Source organism: Papio anubis, chromosome 4, assembly GCF_008728515.1.
Source record: "Papio anubis isolate 15944 chromosome 4, Panubis1.0, whole genome shotgun sequence".
Classification (NCBI taxonomy): Eukaryota; Metazoa; Chordata; class Mammalia; order Primates; family Cercopithecidae; genus Papio; species Papio anubis.
In genome coordinates this window covers 100,531,184-100,545,405 of record NC_044979.1, presented here as the reverse complement: position 1 = coordinate 100,545,405, position 14,222 = coordinate 100,531,184, and the positions used below count along the sequence as shown (strand labels likewise).

At 45.6% G+C, this 14,222-nt stretch overlaps 1 long non-coding RNA gene across 1 annotated transcript; it reads left to right on the top strand.

The window, feature by feature from the left end:
* Positions 1 to 9,275: 9,275 nt before the first annotated feature.
* Positions 9,276 to 13,996, top strand: LOC103882926. The gene is made up of 3 exons (XR_644908.4): positions 9,276 to 11,718; positions 12,028 to 12,189; positions 12,720 to 13,996. It is a non-coding gene; the product is annotated as an uncharacterized LOC103882926 (long non-coding RNA).
* Positions 13,997 to 14,222: the final 226 nt, after the last annotated feature.

Sequence of the window (14,222 nt, the reverse complement as noted above, 5' to 3'; positions counted from 1 at the left end):
AGGCCCCTCTCAGCTCTTACTTACGGCATCCCAGATGCTGTATTTCTCTTCAGCAAAGAGAAGGTGGGTCAGCCACTAAATGGTGCTCGGACCTTGCAGTTTGGTGGGAAGGAGGAAGCTTATTCAAGCCAGGAAGATGAGACAGGCAAAAACCGACGCATAAGCCAAAAGCCTCTCCAAAGCGAGGTGTTACTCCAGGCTGACAAGTCTCCAGCAGGGTGGACTTCAGACTCCCCGTTAGGAACTGAATTGTGTCCCCCAAAAGGAGAAAGTCACCCCAGAGTAGGACCTAATTCAGGAAAGGTCATTGCAGATGCATTTAATTAAATGAAGATGAGCTCTTGCTGGAGTAGGGTGGCCTCTGAACCCAGTAGGACAAGCTACTTGTAAGAAGAGGGAAATCTGGACACACACACAGCAGAGACTGCCGTGTGAAGATGGAGGCAGAGATTGGAGAGATGCTGCCACATGCCACAAACACCTGGGGCTCCCAGAAACTACACGGAGGCTCCCCCAGCGGCTTCAGCAGGAGCATGGCTCGGCCAACACTTTGATCTTGGCCTTCCAGCCTCCAGACCGTGAGTCAGTGAGTTTCTGTGGTTTAGGCCCCCCAGTTGTGGTTCTTTCTTACGGCAGCCCCAAGAAACCAATATACTACCCCGTCCACTTTCCACGGCAGAGGTTGGGCATCACTGAATCCCACCTCCGCAGCAGGTTTTGCTTGGACTGCACAGTATTTATTGGTGCTGCTGTTGGTTTTAATTTCGAATGTGTGTGCCTGTAGCTGAGCCACTCCTCCTGATGACTCACCTGGGTCCTGCAGCATCTGAGATGTGGTTCCTGCTCCATACTTACTGGGGGAGCAGAGGAACTCTTCAGCCTCCTCTCAAACTTCTCTCAGGTTGTGCTGCTCACTCCCTCCCCAGGCTTCCGGTCCACATGGGCAGCTCTGACCCAGAGAAGATTCTTTGTCTTAAACAGACATCTGCCTCCCTGTAACTTCGGTTCACTAGTACTTGCTCTGCACTCTGGGGCCATACACAACCCCTCTGCTCCCTCTGCCCTTAGCCATTGGCTCCTAGGAGACACTTGCTTGTCCGGCCATCGCTTTAAACTGTCTAGTTCCAGCTCCCTCAGAACTTCTTCAGTGACACAGTTTCCTGATGGTCATATTGCCTGGATAAGCTCCAGTCTGTTCAACTCCCTCTGTGGTTCAGGAACCAGGACTAAACAGGAGTCACCGGATGCACATTCTAACCAGCATCAAGAGGGCTGAAGCATCGCCTCCTGCGTTCCAAACTCAGTATCTCAATTTTAATCCTCACTTCTCAAGGGAGGGGCTTGGTGGGAGGTGATTGGATCATGGGGGCGGTTTGCCCCATGCTGTTCTCATGATAGTGAGTGAGTTCTCACGAGATCTGATGGTTTTATAAGGAACTCTTCCCCCTTTGTGCGCCCTCTCTCTTTCCTGCTTCCTTGTGAAGAAGGTTCTTGCTTCTCCTTCTGCTTCTGCCAAAGTATGACCTTATGATTGTAAGTTTCCCGAGGCCTCCCCAGTCATGTGGAACTGTGAGTCAATGAAACCTCTTTCTTTTATAAATGACCCAGTCTCAGGTATTTCTTTATAGCAGTGTGAAAATGGACTAACACGGATATTTGGCAGGCATCCAGTAGTCTTCGATAAACACAACCACCATCTAGTGGCCAGAACAGCTTTATCAGGCCCCACTGTCTCTGCAATGAAGAGCAGTTCCTTTCCTCATCCCTTATAGGCCAAACACCCAGCATCCTGGGACAGTGGCCCCATGTGCCCAGCTTTGAGGATGAGCTCATGCCTGGCTGCTCTGGGTGAAGAGAGGGAAGAGCTGAATCAACATCCATACATATAAATCTCCTTTTGTGCATTTAGAATCATGTCCTTAAATTCCAATCAGTGGCATTACTGAAGCAAATTGTATCAAAAATGCAAAAAAGACCCATTTTTCCAAATTGTTTTCTAATAAGAAAGTAATATTGTTTGCCTTTTGATACTGTTCTTTAGAAAATGATGCATAAGAGTTTTACATTTCATATAGTATGTTCTATTTATTTTATATTTTGTAATTTCTGTAATTTTTAAGCACTGTTCTTCCCATACTAGAGGCTCTGCTCTATTTAGTTCTGTTTGTCCTAGTTTTCCTAAAATTCCCTTTTCCACTGGTGTGTGGTGCAAGATGAGGCACATTTTCCATGGATGGTGCACAGAGGGAGGAGCCTTTTGATCACAACCAGGTCACCCCACTTCTAAGCCACCGCGTCTCCAGCCCCACAAGACTGAGGAGAGAGAGCACAGAGTGGTGGAGAGTGAGCCATGCTGGGACCGTTGTTTCCGTAACCTCGTTTTCTGTGTCCAGCTGACACACCTTCAAAGCGGCGTCAGGTCCTAAACTGTAGCTTGCTACGTGCCTGTTTGCCAGCAACCAAGGTGAAAGTGCTTTTAGACAGTGTTTCCGTGCAGGAGTCTCTTCCCAGCTTTTCTCTGGAAATGCATGTTTCTCTGAACTCTGAGTCCTAAGAAAAATCATTTGAGACATCAAGAAAATGGGGGAAGTGCTAAAATTGTGTGGGAATTCAAGCTTAACAATAAACATCAAGACATTTTTGGTAAAAATGAATCCACTGACATCAGGGAGGAGCAAGAGAACAGCACGCTGATAGTGGGTCAGAGGCTAAGGCCGACATTTCTGGGAACCACTCCCGGAAGGGCACAGATGAGACGCTTAGAGCCTCTCATCAGCCAGCCTGGCCTGTAGCTGCTGAGTGTTATGAGTGTGTTCCTGGCATGACTGCTTCTAACAGTGAGTTTTCTGGCAAATCAAATAAATACTAATAAGTCTGTGTGCACATTATACTTTATATAAATCCTAGGAGTGATGTTCCAGAAATAACAAGTTTTGAAGGCAAAATAAGTCCTTAAATTGGCAACTTTGACACATAATTCCATGTAGTAATCTTGCTAGAAGATCCCAGTGTTGTTATTCTAATACAATCTGATAATGTTCACTGGCATTTTCCACTGTTGGCATCTTTACTATAGCCTACAGTTGTTTGTTTGAGACGGAGTCTTGCTGTGTTGCCCGGGCTGGAGTGCAGTGGCGTGATCTTGGTTCACTGCAACCTCCCCCTCCCAGGTTCAAGCAGGTTCTCCTAGAAGCTGGGATTATAGGCGCGTGCTACCACGCCCAGCTAATTTTTGTATTTTTGGTAGAGACATGGTTTCATCATGTTGGCCAGGCTGGTCTTGAACTCCTGACCTCAGGTGATACACCTGCCTTGGTCTCCCACAGTACTGGGATTACAGGTGTGAGCCACGATTCCCAGCCACCTACAGTCCTTTGTAAAGCAGACAGAATAGTTTCATCTTGTAAATAAATGAACATATATGAGGCAACCTGTACCTAATTTAGGATTTCAGAAATTCCCCGGACTGCTTATACATTTTAATTTCTCATTCCTAATTCCCAAAGATTAAAATCTGTCAGGAATTTGGAAACACTGAATCACAGTCCAAAATACAACCATGTCTCCATTCATTCATTCGTTCAACAATTATTTATTGAGCACTTGCTATTTTTCAGGCACTGTGCCACATTTTGAGAATAGAGTAGTGAGTAAGACAAAGTCATCACCTTTAGGGAGTTTATATTTTACAGGAAAGAAAGACAAATAAAAGTGTTTAGGCTGGGCATGGTGGCTCATACCTGTAACCCCAGCACTTTGGGAGATCAAGGCAGGTGGATTGCCTGAGCTCAGGAGTTCAAGACCAGCCTAGACAACAACCCCATCTCTACCAAAAATATAAAAAATTAACTGGGTGTGGTGGCACATGCCTGTGGTCTCAGTTACTTGGGAGGCTGAGATGGGAGGATCTCTTGAGCCTGGGAGGCAGAGGTTGCAGTGAGCCAAGGTCGTGCCACTGGACTTCAACCTGAGTGACAGACCCCATTTCGAAAACAACCCTGGGCCGGGCGCGGTGGCTCACGCCTGTAATCCCAGCACTTTGGGAGGCCGAGGCACAGATCACGAGGTCAGGAGATCAAGACCATCCTGGCTAACATGGTGAAACCCCGTCTCTACTAAAAATACAAAAAAATTAGCCTGGCATGGTGGCGGGCACCTATAGTCCCAGCTACTCGGGAGGCTGAGGCTGGAGAATTGCTTGAACCCGGGAGGCAGAAGTTGCAGAGAGCCGAGATCGCACCACTGCACTCCAGCCTGGGCAACAGAGTGAGACTCCATCTCAAAAAAAAAAAAAAGAAAAAAAAACCCAAAACTGTTTAATACAAAGTACTGTCAAGTGGTGATGAGCACTATGGAAATGTGAAGCAATGTCTGAGTGCAGCGAGTGAAGCAGTGCTGTTTTGTGTGATTGTCATGAGGACCCCTCAGAAGAGCAGAGAGCTGAATGCAGTGAGAACAGAACCTTACTGAGGCCTGGGCAAGGCTCTTCCAGACAGTGAAATGCCCTAAGACAGGACTGTGTTTGGCATGTCCTGGAAACAGGAGAGAAGCCAGGGCCTCTGGAATGTGGTGAAGGAGAGGGAAAAGTAGGAAATGAGGCTGGAGAGAGAGGCAGGGGCCAGAATACATAGGGCTGTGTAAGTCACATTGAGTTCTTTGGATTTTCCTGTAAGTGTGGATGGGAAGCAGTTGGAGGGTTTTGAGTAGGGGTGGTGTGATCTGACCTGCATTTTAGAATCATCCCACTGGCGGAGGTGTGGAGGAAAAAAGCAGGGGCAGACGTAGAGGCGAGGGCAGCCAGTTAGGAGGCTACAGGAGTAGCCCAGACCAGACAGGAGGGTGGCTCGGCCCTCAGAGATCTTGGTGGAGCAGATTAAAGAGTGATCAAGTTAGAGCTAACAGACTTGTTTTTTTTTTTTCCCAGACCGGGTCTCGCTTGTTGCCCAGGCTGTAGTGCAGTGGTGCAGTCACGGCTCACTGCAGCCTTGACCGCCTGGATCAAGGTATCCTCCCACCTCTCAGCCTCCCAAGCACCTGGGACTACAGGTGCACGCCACCATGCCCAGCTAAGTTTTGTATTTATAGAGACATGGGTCTCACTGTGTTACCCAGGCTGGTCTTGAACTCCTGGGCTCAAGACATCTGCCTGCCCTGGCCTTCCAAAGCGTTGGAATTACAGGCGTGAACCACTGTGCCAGGCCAGAGCCAACAGGACTTACTGAGAAACTATGAGAGAGAGAGGGGTCAAGGATGACTCCCCCTGTTCAACCAAGCAACGAGGTGAATGGTGCTGCTGCTTCCTCAGATGAGGAAGACTGTAGAGGAAACAAAGCAGGAATGACAAATCAGGAATTTAGCTTTGAATACATTAGGTTTGAGAAGTCTAGTCTATACCCAAACAGACCACACTGTGGCATCTGTGTAGCAGGATCTGCAGAATCCAACAGGATGGGTGCCAGTGCCAAGCTGAGTAGACAGTTGGGTCTGTGAGTCTAAAGCTCAGGGAAGACCTCAGGGTCTGGGATACAAATCTGGAGATCATCAGCCTGTCTGTGAAAGCCAGGGGAATGATGAAACATACTATGAGAAAAAGAGAAGAGAGGAAAGAGAAGAGGTCCATGGAAGGAGACCTGGGAGAATCCAACCTTCGATTAGATCAGGAAGAGGAGAATCCAGCAAAAAATGCTGAGAAGTCTCTGGAAAGGAAGTCTTCCTTCCTTCCCCTGCACCGGGAGAGGTGCTATCCCAGAAATCAGTAAAGAAAAGTGTTTGATGGGGAGAGCGGGATCACCTTTGTCAACTGCTGCTGCGAGACTTGGGAAAATGAGGACTGGAAAGAGAGCAATAGAAACTTGAAAAGCCATTGGTTATCTTGACAAGAGTTTCTGTGGGGGTGGTGAGAATTGGAGCCTGATTGGATGGGTTCAAGAGAGAATGGGGAGTTCTAGCCAAGAAGGCTGAGAGGATGAGTCAAATTAAAAACGTTTTCTTTTTATGAGTCCTCTCATATTTACTGATATATTGGGTCTCCATTCTGCCACGTTACTTTATATTAATCATGTATTATATCTGCTGTGTTTCTTTCTCTATGCAATGTATTTTTTTACTTTAAAAATTGTATTTATAAAGGTTTGTAATTTTATTCCTGTGGTTATTTTATATGTACACTTTTTTTAATGCTCTTTTTTAGAATTTTTTTTTAAGACAGGGTCTTGCTCTTTGCCCAGGCTGGAGTATAATGGCGCAATCCCAGCTCACCAAAGCCTTGGCCTCCTGGGCTCAAGAAATCCTCCCACCTCAGCCTCCCGAGTAGCTGGGACTACAGGCATGTGTCACCATACCTAGCTATTTTTTTGTACTTTTTGTAGAAACGGGGTCTCCCTGTGTTGCCCAGGCTGGTCTCAGTCAGGCGATCCAGGGCACAAGCGATCCTCTCACCTCAGCCTTCCTTGGCTCTTACTCTTATTTTCTTGTTTAAGCTTTTACTATCTGGTTTGTAAATACTGTAGTATTCTTCATCTCCCATACATTGCCCACACAACAATCTAGGAACATATTCTGTTTTTTCCTTTCTCTTTCCCTTGTTGTCCCATTTGGAGTTGCACTATTTCCTTATCATCTCTTATCAGGTGAAGCTCGTTCTCTAGTGTACAGATCAGAAAACTTTTTTATTTTTTGCAAGGGGCCAGATAGTAAATATGTTGTTTTGCAGGCGTGCAATCTCTGCCACAGCTCTACCATTGTAGAGTATAAGCAGCCATAGACAAAATGTAAACAAATGGGTATGGCTGTCTTCCAATAAAACTTTATTTGCAAAAACAGGTGGTGGGCCAGATTTGGCCTATAGGCTAAAGCCCTATCTTAGAGTAGCAGCAGTAAGGAGACAGAAAAACTGTGCAGGAGGCGAGAGAAAACTGGCAGGAGAGCTAGGGGCATATTGACAAAAGAGGAGACCTTTAAATCTTTCAGGGGTAGAAAAAATGAAATTCTTTGATGTTACTCAATAGTTTACCTGCTCGGAAGGAGGAAAGGTGTCTCTTCCATCTCAGGGTTGGCTCGGCATCCATCGTGCTGGATTCTGCAGATCCTGCTGGCCAGATGCCACAGTGTGGTCAGCTGAAAGTGATTTGCTCATCCTGAAAACAGCAGGTACAGAAAGCGCTCTTTCAGCGCCATGGCAACCAGATCCCGTTTTTCTAAAAAAGGATCAGATCAGCGAGTGCCTCCCTCCAGGCACTGATCCATTAATGTGCACTGAGCTCATTTCAGAGCCAGGCCTTGGGCTGAGTGCTTAGAATACAGAGATGCATAAGGCAAAGTCCCTGTTTTTAAGGAGCTCTCAGACTGGAGGAGGAGGCAGACATGCACAGTAAACAGTGTAATCACACGCCATCAAAGGAAGGGACACACAAAGGGCTGGGGAGCGTCTCCTCCTCTTTGGGAGTGAAAAACTAACCTGGAGATCTAAGGTTGAGCTGAATTTTGGAGAATCCGTCAGAATTGGTCAAGAGGACAAACGGGGATGGGTCAAGGAAAATGGAGAAGCTTGAGGGCTGTGGCAGCTCCGCAGAATGGCAAGTATGGCCAGAGGATGGTGTCTCCGGGGTGCCGGAGATGGCGGTGGAGAGGCACCGAGGCCAGGCCATGCTGCCTCTGCTGCCTCTGCTGTCACCAAGGTCAACGACAACCTGGTGCCCAAGCCAGTGGCATTTTGCAGCCTACATTTACTCATTCCTTCTTTTGGAAAATGCTCCCTTTACAGCCTGATTTTCATGGTATCATGACCTGCTATCTCCTGATGTGTCCTCTGCACATCCAGCTGCTCTTTCTCACTCTCTTATTTGCGCTCTCACTTCCTTAAATTTTAACCTTCTTCTCATGCTGCACTTTCTCCAGGTATATGAGAAACGTCTCCATTTTTCACTTTCATCTCTATTGCTGTTTGTCTGTTGTCCTCAATTTCTCCTACCACAAGATGAGACCCTATATGTATCTGGGGATGTGGCCTCAAGAACACCAGTGTGGCAATCCCAGTGAAAAGCTTTTTCCCAGTACTCATCTTTCCATCCTGGGGAAGGCATGGGATTGCTGCTGGTTGGTTTTGTGCCTATCCTGGGACCCATCACTATTATCAGAGTGATGGGCCAATCCTATATATGGTGAGGGAAATGAGGTTCCATGATTGGCCCCGTCAGTCACAGGGATGGAAAGGCAGTTTCCTAAGACAGATGTATCAGGCAGGAGACAGGAGCTATACAATGTCAACAGGGAAAGTGTAATATAAATAATCATGAACTAATAATAGCGGGTTAGCCTCTAAGGGATAAAAAGAAGTCTAAAGGTTACTGAAACAGGTGAATGGATAAACAAAATGAAATGTGATTCTGCCATAAAATGGAATGAAATTCTGATAAATGCTCCACATGGATAAACCTTGAAGACATTATGTATGAAATGAAATAAGCCAGACTCAAAAGGGCAAATATTATATGGTGCCATTTATACAATGTACCACGAATAGTCGATTCATAGAGACAGAAAGTAGAATGGAGGTTTTCAGGAGCTGGAGGAAGGGGAGAATGGGAAGTTATTGTTTAATGGGTGATAAGGTTTGGCTCTGGGTCCCCACCCAAATCTCATCTCAAATTGTAATCCCATGTCAAGGGAGGGACCTGATGGGAGATGATTGGATCATAGAGGTGATTCTCATGATAGTGAGTGAGTTCTCATGAGATTTGATGGTTTAAAAGTGTATGGCTCTCTTCTCTCTTTTTCTCCCTCTCCTGCCACTTTGTGAAGAGAAGATCTGCCTTGCTTCCCCTTTGCCTTCCACCATGACCGTGTTTCCCGATGCCTCCTCCAGCACGCAGAACTGTGAATCAATCAAACCTCTTTTCTTCATCAGTTACCCAGTCTCAGGTAGTATCTTCGTAGCAGTGTGAGAACAGACTATTACAATGGGTATAGAGTTTCACCTTGGAATGATAGAAAAGTTTTGGAAATAGATAGTGGCAATGGCTGCAAAACATTGTGACTGTATCTAACGTCCATGAATTGTACACTTAAAAATGGTTAAAATGATAAATGTTATGTATGTTTTACCACAGTAAAAAAAAATACAAGCCAGCCTGGCAAACATGGCAAAACCCTGTCTCTACTAAAAATACAAAAATGAGCCGGGTGTGGTGGCACACGCCTGTGATCCCAGCTACTCTGGAGGCTGAGGCAGGAGAATCACTTGAACCCGAGAGGTAGAGGTTGCAGTGACCTGAGATCACGCCACTGCATTCCAGCCTGGGCAATAGAGTGAGATTCCGTCTCAAAAACAATAAATAAACAAAAACCAGGAATCGTGGATATAGGTGGCAGGCATTAGCTCTAGGGCTGAAGCAGAGAACCCAAGGAAGGAACCAACTTGGAAAAGGGTCTCCCCAGGGATGAGACTCAGACACCGTTGGAGATGGTGTGGCTAGAGTCCGCAGGATGGCAAAGAAGTTTGTTGTAGTGCTTCAGGCCAGGCTGGCATGCAAGAAACCCGTACACCGGTGGGGGCAGCAGAGTGGGGGCTGACAACACTCACTGAGAAGCTGCTGTCTGAGGCGCAGGCACTCACTAGGACTTCACCCGTGGTATGTTACTGAAACTCAGGGGAGCCAGCTGCTGGAGCATTTATGAGACACACTGGGCCACCATCTGGGGCTTCAGCAGTGTTTGGTGAAAACCTGCCTGTGGGGTTGCTGCTAAATTTGCTGGAGAGCTGACTGAGGTGCTAGCAGAACTCCTCAGGAAACTCACCAGGGGTGAGCATCTCTGGGTGCCCCACGCAGCAGTCAAGAGCGGGAGCAAGAGGAAAGGAAGGGAGCCTCTTCTTCCTGCAGTGTCCCTCCAGAGCCCTCCATTGACAGCACTTAGTATCGTGCTAGCAGGCAAAGACATGTTTACAGGATTCAGCTCCAGTGTCACAAAGGAGGATAACGAAGAGTGGATTTGGAATTCAGAGGCACTACAGTGATAACTGTCACCACCCACCTCTTTGGCTACCGAGTTTCCATATGCACCCTCCTACACATATCTGAACTTCTATACAACAATGAACAAAATATAGCTATCCTTCTTACCAGTAAAGATATTCCTACCCTTTCTCCCAAATGAGAAGATACTCAGTGCCAACAACAATTGTATCTATCTCTGGCTATATTCATTACTTGAATTTGATCACAGTCCCTCTAAATATTCTGTTACCAAAAGACCAAATTGTAAAATTAACCTCCAACAACTTATATATAAACTAATGAAGAAGGAGAGAGAGAGAAAATGGATGGCATTTTCCCATCACCCATCTATCAGCAGTAAAGAACTCTGGAGAAGCGCTCTTGAGGAAATATCTTTGGGAAGAATCCCTGATTGGCCCTACTTGGGTCATGTGTGTTGGAGTCTATGAAAGTCTGGAATTTTGCCCATCTTACAAGCTAGTAAGCCTGTTACAGTTTCATGGATGCTGGCAGATGACATGAGACTGGATCAGAGACAAAGGACTACACTACTCATGGCAGAACAAGTTGCAAGAGGTTTCTGTTAGTTAGCATTGATTTTCCATGTCCCCAAGTTCCACTGGGGTGATGTGGAGGGGCCCAGGTGGTTACTGTACACGCAGTGTGTTTGTACTGCAGCTAAGGAACACCGAGCTTGGGAACATACAATTTAACAGTAAGTGATGAGCAAGCCTGCCTCTTTGTCTGGGGCAGGGGGATATTGCTTTGTCAAGACTGTCTACTGCAAACACAACCCAGAGAAATGTCTCAAGCAAGGAACAGTCAGGACCTTGCATTCTTGTCATCCCCAGCAAGAGCATGCAGAGACAATCAGAGCCCGTGGCAAATTGCCTGTCACAAAAATCCACCACAAGGCCTGACAGATCCTTGGCCAAATTCACATTTTCCAATGAATATGCTACCTCATCAGCTGCTCTGATTAGTCTGACCAACAGAGGGACCAAATCCATTTAATTTGATTCCTATCACATTTAAAATTAAGGCTGCTATTGACAGGACTTCAAGTCATGCAGTGAGGCAAGTCTGCCATATTGATCTCACCCATGTCCCCAGGGTCTCGGGCTCAGCCGACTGTTTAGAAGTTCTGGGGGCAAGGGAGACCAGTCATTCTTATTTCAGATAGCTAGGATAAAATCTCATATCAGTCTAGGATTCATTATGACCCACTCATGGGAGTTTAGATGCACTGATATCAATGCCAGTGACTACAGGAGGCAATGCAGGCAGCAAAGACCCTCATCCCTAATGGAAGGACATTTATGGCCCATTCTCACTTACAAAGAGACAATCCAAAGGGGAGTAGGTCACTCTAGTTTAGGATTTGTTGTTAAATTTGATTTGAATCATCATTGCATTGGTTTGGTTAGGTAAATATACACACACACACATTATATATATTTTATATGCACATACAAGATAATAGATAGATAGATATCATATTGGTTCTGTTTTTTTTTTTTGGAGAACCCTGACTAGCCCTAGTTGCCTTTCTTTTCTTTTTCCAGTTTTCTTCTGAGCTCATGTTCCCCCTCCTGATACCTTACCATCCTTTCCCTGAGCTCACTTTATCCTTTTCCTTCTTAGAGGCAACCATTTCATTAAGTTTTTAAGTGCCTGGCAATTGCTTGGTTACGACTGGTGTCTGCTCCGTGACAGCCTCTTCTTGGTGAGTATTCCACATCTGCCACTGGTTTTTCCTATCCGTTTCCTACATTTGCAGAGATCCTGTATGTCTTCCTTTTTGATGACTCATCTTTGAACAAGTGGAGTTTTTCCTGGACCAGCTCTTTGCTGGTATCATGTGGGAGGAGTTGGGGCTGTGTTCCAAGTCAGCTGGAATTTTCCTTATAACCCAGGATTTTAGATGTGAGCTTGATCAGCCTTTACTTCTCTGCTTAAGCAGGTCTGGGCATGTTTGGCAACCTGGCCTACATGACGGAGATTTGCATAATTTGGTGTTCATCTGTTTATTCAGTTTTTGCCTGAATGATGAAGGAGGAAGTTTACGTCTTGCTCCCTGGGGACAGGCAGAGGCAGTGTGTGCACTTCCATCTGACAAGGACCAGATCTGAACAGTCTGGAGAGAGGAGCTGTGGTGACAGCAGAAAGATCTCGGCTTCAGGGGCCAGGTGTCCAGGTGAGACGCCACAGCGCGGCAGAGAGAACAGAGGCTTCTCTGCATGCCTGCCAGGGAATTGGCACCATGTCAACTGAAATCTTAAGTTACAGGAACAGAAACCAGCCCCGACTGACGTGTGCAAGCCTGGAGTTTTCCTTTCTCCTTGCACTTCCCACATGTTCCCCACATAACCAGAAACCACAGAGCCACTCCCTGCCACTCAACGACTCCCTCCTGAGCTAGAAACTTGTAAGACCCAGCTAGGAGTCTGAATGGTTGGACATCTAAAGCAAAGAATAATCTAGTTTGTAACATGGGATCAAAGGAAGAACTGAATATCCAGATTCTGTGTAAAAGAGGCCACTTTGGAGATTTCTATGCTTCTCAAGGGCTGTCCCTCGGTATAACTCAGCTGTAATTTGGATTCCTATACAGATCCAACTTCCCTGGAAAGAGAAAGTCTCATGTTTGTTAATAGCATGAGGAAAGAATTAAAATATATCAGCTGCTGTGGGCTAATGTCATTTATTTTGACTCTTCTTTTGTAGAAGAAATGCTGATGCAGTGTCTTGCTTGTCTCTGCCCTCCTTAGAGAACGCCTGAACAGTTCCATTGACTCAAAGTGAAGATCAAAAGAACCAAATGACAGCAATAGCTAAGTGTAATCATCAGTAACCCTGTGTTCTATCCACGGGTAAAGAACAATCATCCTCTTCATTATGGGTTTCAATTTAAAATATAATACATTTTTAGAAATGTCTATTTCCTTTTATAATCTCTTTATATAATCTAGGGTATTCTGACTCTTAGATCTTCATTTAACTACTGGAAAGATTTGATCTCAAATCAATGATCTAACCACCCCTGCCCGCCTCCCTCCCCATACACCCCCCAGCATGACTTCTGGGAACTCAGGTAAAATGCTTTCTGGAAACCTGCCTGTATTAGTCTGTTGTCACACTGCTAATAAACACATACCCGAAACTGAGTAATTTATAAAGGAAAGAGTTTTCCTTTGTAGTTCCACATGGCTTGGGAGGTCTCACAATCATGGTGGAAGGCGAATGAGAAGCAAAGTCACATCTTACATGGCAGCAGGGAAGAGAGAGTTTGTGTAGGGGAACACCCCTTTAAAAAACCATCAGATCTTGTGACACTCATTCACTATCACGAGATCAGCACGGGAAAGACCCATCCCCATGATTCAATTACCTCCCACGACATGTGGGATTTATAGGAGCTACAATTCACAATAAGATTTGGGTGGGGACACAGACAAACCATATCACCGCCTAAAACCAACTCAATAGTTGGAGGAATTTGGGGAGAATCTGGAGAGGATTTAATTAATTTGGCAAAAGGATTAGCAATTGTATCTAAGTGAGAAAAGAGAATTCCTGGAGGAAGAAAAGATGTTTAGTTACACTGAGAAATTAAAACCTGAAGCAATTGCCTTTGAGATTTTTTTCAGGAAATGAGTATTGACTGCCTACTGTGTGTCAAATTATGTGTTTCATGTTAAAGACTCCAAAGTAGATAAGACATAGGCCCAGCCTTGGGGAGCTCATTGAGCCATAGAGAAAGTTTGAATGTTTCAGAGGAATCATCAAGAACAGGGGATCAGCAATCTATTATATTTCAATTGCCTCTTTTCATGATTGTAAAAGCAATGCATGCCTGCTGAAGAGAATTTGGAAAAACAAGAAATTAAAAATCGTCTCTGATCCTGCCACCAGAAATAACCACTGTTAGCAATCGTATCACTTCTGTAGGTCTATATGGTTATCATAATCAGCTCTAGCATTGATTACATGCATCTCATGTACCAGAGAGTATGCTAGACTCTCATTTAATCTGCACATCAGCCGTATGAGGTAGGGACCATCATTTTCCTCATTTTACAGATGAGGAAACAGAGGCTTAGAGGGGTTACTCTGCCCAAAGTTTCATAGCTAGTGAGTGGCAGAGATTGGACTCACTCAGGCTCTGTCTTATTCCCAAGCTCTCAACCAACCCAGTGGTGAGAAGAGCCAGCAGCAAAGCCTGTCATC